The following is a 6,544-nucleotide window of genomic DNA, read 5'->3' as shown; positions in this document are numbered from 1 at the left end:
CAAGCAAAATGACACTTTTTATTGGTTAACTGAACAGATACCTGTTAGCAAATAAAAGGTCTCATTTTGCTTGACTTCTCATTGTATCGCAGTCATGGTTAGGCATTTACTTTTAATACAATAGCCTAAGTTGATGTCAGGAAGGTGTCCCCTTCCTGGACCTCTACCATTGCCACTCTGCTACTGCAATGCCTGTTTCTCAGAGAAATGGTAAGAGGCAATAGGTAAATTGGGGACTGACATTAATGAACAAATTGATATTCAGTTTTGATATCTTTGAGGTTAAACATTATTTTGGAATTTCCATAGTTGTCCAAGGCAATCGCTCCACACCCAAAGCTCATTTGTCTCACTTGGTCAGATGTCATAAGGTACAATAAAGGGCAGAGCAGTAATGAAACTTTATGTGCAAGCAGGGGACAGATTATGGGCACCATAAAATGATTTTATATCATGCCACCCCCTGACTAAACCAACCCTGAACAAAGGTAAGCCAAAATCCTAACAAAGTTTTTGTAAATTTTATTTATAGGCTGGTAATACAGTAGCTCTAGCTGAGTCCCATACTAATTAAATATTTCCAATTTAATATTTGATTACATCTTGCCTGAAGAAGGGGCCTGAGTTGCCTCGAAAGCTTGCATATTGTAATCTTTCTAGTTAGCCAATAAAAGGTGTCATTTTGCTTGGCTTTTCTCTACATTCATAATGGCTAACACGGTACAACACCCTAGTACTACAATTTAATATTAAAAAAATGACCAGAAATAAAGTGGTATAATTAATAAATTTGTTCTCATAAAAGAAAATAACATCCCTTAATTAGAAAGAATAAAATTGAATAGAAATAGAATAAGATAATCTAATTTCTGAGTAATCCCAGTAGACATTTCTTTCCAAAGGTTTCTGGAGACGAGACAACCAAAAAACAAAGGTGTTGAACTTCTTTTAAATGACAAAATGTGTAATTAATATCCACATCTGGAAAATGTTTACTTAAAATGAATAGGGTAAGTTGCATTACATTTTTATTTCAAAATATTTTGAGATTTGTAATAAATATATCAGGAAGGCTTGGGAAATTAAAAATTGTATGATAATCTTTACAGTAAGTATAACTAATTCACTGGAATAACATTTAAAAGTAAAATAAATTCTGGAAAAGAAACAATATATTGTAAATTAGTAAAACACTGCAAGCAATATCAAATAAATCCAGACTAAAAAATAACATTGTTTTAGCCCAAGAATCTAAAAAATAATTACTTATTTTTATACAAAATACACCTACTATTCCCAGTACTGGTGCTAGGTTATTTTGCACCCTAGGCCAAGCTTATTAGTGTGCCAATCGACTGTTCGGTAGCTAGGTTTGGCTACGGGTTTTCCCCCCTTATGATCTGCGCCCTAGGCAAATGTCTAATTTCCCTTAATGGTGGTGCTGGCCCTGACTATTCCAAATAGTCAGCTTATTTGGTGAAAAATGTGTAAACTCCATTTTTGCTGTCCTGCCCTTAGTGCATAAAAATCTGATAAAGGATCTGCATGGGAGTTTCATACATTCAAAGTCACACTGAAGAAGAAAATTAAAGTGTATTCTTGAAATATGGTCCAAATTGACTCGTTATGCAACAAAATCTTCTTGATCCATTTAATTTGAAATGCACCCACTAAACTACAAATAGTTATAGCTAAATTCTATAAAATGAGTTTAGTGTTTACAAGGAAATTTCAAAATTAACAACATTAAAAAGCTGTCAAGTATTCAAATTATTAACAACAAAAATTTGTTGTTTTCTGTTTACTGTGATACAGAACACTCCTTATGTCTTACTTATCAATCTACATATGCCTGCACAGCTTAAATAAGTCTTTGCCACGTCTTCCCATAGAATGCAATACCGCAGCAATCTGCATTGGTAAACAGTAAAATTCTGAGGTAAATTTTTCTAGCTGGATTACAAATGTCATACTTTTTGCTCTTTTCCCTGTCCAAGTTTCCACCCTGGTTCGATTATGCTGAGATCGGGGCTCAGATGTGTCCAGTCTGGTTGCTTTTTGTGCAGATTCCTCCAGGTAGTTCTTAATTGTGATTTACTTTTCCTGTTTTTCTGAAGGTCGACACAATGAACCAAGTCTTTTTATAATTCTCAGCAATCATTATTTCATTGAATCTGGCCAGATTCTTTTACACCATTGATGCTGACCATAAAAGAGCTGCCACTACACTACACAGAAGCTTGTAAACAAGCATCAGTGTAATTTTAATTAACTCTTCTTTTGGCATTTTCATGAATCCAAATTTTCAGATTCAGAATCATTACTCCATAAGACTTTCTGCAATTGATTGTGGCTCCATGCTTTATGATATTTTGCATACTACAATCTCTTCTGCTTGCTTCCACATAAATGGTTTCTTAGCTATATCACACCCTGCGAGACCGTTTCTTTTAAGACGTCATTACACAGTTGAACTGTGTACTTTGGTCCCAGATTACTCTACCAGATACTTGGGAAGCATTTCACTGGATTTCCTTGTTCCCGTAAGCAAAGTGACCTTCAAGTGCCATTCATCAGATGCAGACAGCTTTTTGGATTTCCACTGTATTTTCTTCCCCTTAGCAATTTTTTTAAATTTCTTTAGGACAACTTGAACACCACATCTTGAAAATCCAGTTTGGTGTGTAATTGATTAGTGACTATAGCACTGTTGATAAAAATTGTGATTTGATGCCTGTCAAAATGTGTCAGCTTAGCAATTTTCAAACCACTCCTTAGGCCACCCCAGGGAATTATGTGCGCTAATTTAGTAAATACTCTAAATGGGGCTGCCTTACCTAAAGAAGAGATTTGGGAGTCAGAACTGCATAGTTATCTCGCAAAATATTTATATGTTTTTTGAAAACACAAAAAAGCTTGTCATTTTAATTGTATCAATGTTTTGTATGTATTCTAATGTTTTACATTGTTTTCATGAGCATTTAAAAACTTGCTGCTGAGGTAAGTAGCTTTAAAAATAATTTTCTTAGGTAGCCTATATCATTTTCACAGTATTATAAAAAGAATTTAAATTCTTATTTGGTGGTGTAGTAATTTGCAATGCCTTCCTAATGAAATCAGTGTCCTGGGTTCAAATTCCACTGTATATCGTTGTCCGTGAGCACTTTTCATGTTTCTACCAAAAACCATCTGTGTGATGTAACAGAAGCACTATATAGGTGCCTGACCCGACACAGATGGACACAGAGGCACGTACCAAATAACAAAGATTTTATTTTTCTTCACCCGTGGGCGCACATCTTCCCCATGACCCACAGGCAATAAACAGTCCACAAAGCACTTAATAACACCAACAAAACACTGTTCTCCTTTTACCACCACTTCTCCTGAAGCTTAGTCCTCCTCTTCCCGACTCTGGCCCCTGAGTGGTGGTGGTGGCTGGCCCTTTTTAGAGCCCACCCGGAAGCGTTCCAGGTGCTTGACCACCTGGTCCTAATTGCACTTCTGGGTGGGGCTGAAGATTCGTCCAGCCGGGATTGGGGAATCACCGTCGGCCAGGGAGGCTGCCACCAAGCGTCCCGGGGGAGGTATTGGGCTGCCCGTGGTTGCTCCCCCGGAACATAAGCAGCAGGGGCTTTTCCGGCCGAGCATGGGACCTGACCATTCGTCACAGTGGACACTCCCGTTCTCTTCCCACATCCCCAATATGTGTGTACTAAGTTAACTAGTAATTCTGAATGTAGGGTGTACATGAGTTGGCCCTGCAAGTGATTAACAAGGCTTGCCATTATAGGTTAGATTAAACAGGTCTGAGAATGTTATAAGTATTTAAACAATAAAATAAAAAGCATGGGGCCGGCACAGAGGCACTGGTGGTTTGCATCCAAGATCCACCCTGCATGGAGTTTGCATGATCTCCCCATGTCTGCATGGGTTTCCTCCAGGTGCTCTGGTTTCCTCCCACAATCCAAAAACATGCAGGATAGTTGGTGATATTAAAGTGGCCATAGTGTGTGGTTGCGCTGTGTGTGTATGTGTGTGTGCTCGCCCTGTGATGGACTGGCACATTGTCCAGAGTTCATTCCTGCCTTGAGCCCTGTGCTAGCTGGGATAGGCTCCAGCATCCCCCTTTGACTCAATTCAGGACTAAGAGTGTTAGAAAATAATAATAATAAAAAAACATTAAATAAATAGCATACCACAATGATTAAAAATCAAATAGCCATCCATCTATTTCGCTTTCTGCCATTCCAGTTTGGAGTTGAAGTAATGCCAGGAACATTGGCCTAATGGTGGCAGCAACTAACCCTAGGTGGGACGTCCCACCATTGCTGGGTACATTTACTCATACTCACACACACACACTCACTCACACTGAATCATTTCGAATGGCCAGTAAACCAAACCCAACATCAGTGGGATGTGAGAGTAAAACTAAAGTTGTAAAAGTTTAACTGTTGGAAACAGAGGGTGCTGTTTAAGTCTCTATTGTACAGGAACAACAAACACAGAAATTTTAGATCAGTCGTTCTCAAATTTAGTCCTGGAGAACCCTTGTGGCTGCAGGTTTTCATTCTAGTAAATATCACAATCAGTGAGGTATTTTACCTCTTATTGGTTTCATTTAATTAGCTGGTCTTCTTTCATGTCTCTCATTCAGCATTCAGATGAAATTAGTTTTACCTTCAGGGGTGGGGGTTGATTTGTTTTCAATCCTATTTTTTGTAAAAATTGATCTATTTGTATGGAATGATTACAATAAAATCATTAAAATTAAAAAAGAAAAAAAAGAAATTAGTTTTACCTGTATACCTAATAGGACCTTTTTTGGATTGTCAGAGAAATTGATACATGCATATATTCCAAACACAAAGCATCAATACTTGAAATCCATAGGCTCCAACTTCCATGCACCATAACATGGTTCCACTTTCCACTTTCCCTTCTGTCACTATTATTATAAATAAATATTTGGATGGTACATTTATCAAATTTGACTTACAAGAACAGAGTACAGTTGATTGTTTTCTTATGCAAATTTTACTTTGTTTACTTACGCAATATGTGTGTTACTCAACTGGAGCACTGATTACTCATTCAAGACGAGTGTAATATTTATTCATACAGTAAATCAAGTCAGAACAGCAGTAATTTACTATACATACTGTAAAATGACATTTCTTTGTAATCCAACCAATTGTAAGAAATAACTGAAACTGTTTATTTATGAGCATACTGACTTTTTGCCCAGAGGGGACTGGGCGGTCTCGTGGCCTGGAACCCCTACAGATTTTATTTTTTTCTCCAGCCTTCTGGAGTTTTTTTTTTTGTTTTTTCTGTCCACCCTGGCCATCGGACCTTACTCCTTTCTATGTTAACTAATGTTGTCTTATTTTAATTTCTTATTTTGTCTTTTATTTTTCTTCTCTTCATTATGTAAAGCACTTTGAGCTACTTTTTGTATGAAAATGTGCTATATAAATAAATGTTGTTGTTGTTGTTGAAACTGAATTCGTTTAAGGTTGCATGGTGGTGCAGGAGTTAATTATACTCCCTCATGGCTTTTGTATCTAACAATTATGGATAACTAGACCATTGTAATTGAGAGTGAGTGCATGTGCAAGTATAGCCCACCAAGGACTGGTGTCCAACCTGGAATCTGGTGCCTGATGTTGTTCAGATAGCCTCTGGCTCTATGCAACTCTTTAATGGAAACAGTATAAACATAACATGGTTTAATGAATATATCCTTTGCGGATATAATTAGAAACACTATTTCATATAAAATTATATTTGAATTAAATCAACAGCATCATCAAGTTTGCAGATGACACCACTGTGATTGACCTCATCAGCAACAATGATGAGGCTGCCTACAAGATGGAGGTAAAAGACCTGACTGTATGGTGCCATAACAACAACCTCTCTCTGAATGCTGACAAATCAAAAGGAGATCATTGATATCATCAGAAAGAACAAAGGTAGTCACTCTCCATGTCACATCAATGGCTCCTCTCTGCAGACAGTTTGCAGCTTCAGATTCCTGGGTGTCACTGACTGACCTTTGTGGTCTGTCAACACCACCTGCATACTAGAAAAGGCTCTTTTTCCTGAGCAGGCTAAAGAGCTTTGGGGTGAGAACCAAAACACTAATAAACTTTTACCGCTACACTAATGAAAGTATCCTGCCTAGATTCATCATGTTAGGTTTTTGTAACCTCACTTGCCAGGTTCATAAATTCCTCCTTTTACAGACTGTCTGTACAGATTCTAAAATAATTGGGACAGTGGTATAGAAAAGGGCCATAAGCCCAGCCAATCAGTTAATTGAATATGAAATTCTCCTTTACATTTTGTAATTGATTGGGAAATTCTTATTTCATGTTTCCTTTGGATTCAAAGTGGTATGTCAAATCCTATTGGTTTACTGAATTTTCAACAAATAAATAAATAAATGGGGCAGTGTTCCAGTGTATGTGTAACCTGATTGGTAGTACACATTAGACACTTAACAGAACCTTAAGTTGCTTAATTGAGTATTTTT

Source organism: Erpetoichthys calabaricus, chromosome 11 (assembly GCF_900747795.2).
Source record: "Erpetoichthys calabaricus chromosome 11, fErpCal1.3, whole genome shotgun sequence".
Classification (NCBI taxonomy): Eukaryota; Metazoa; Chordata; class Cladistia; order Polypteriformes; family Polypteridae; genus Erpetoichthys; species Erpetoichthys calabaricus.
The sequence above is the reverse complement of the archived record's forward strand: the minus strand, read 5'-3'. Positions refer to the sequence as shown.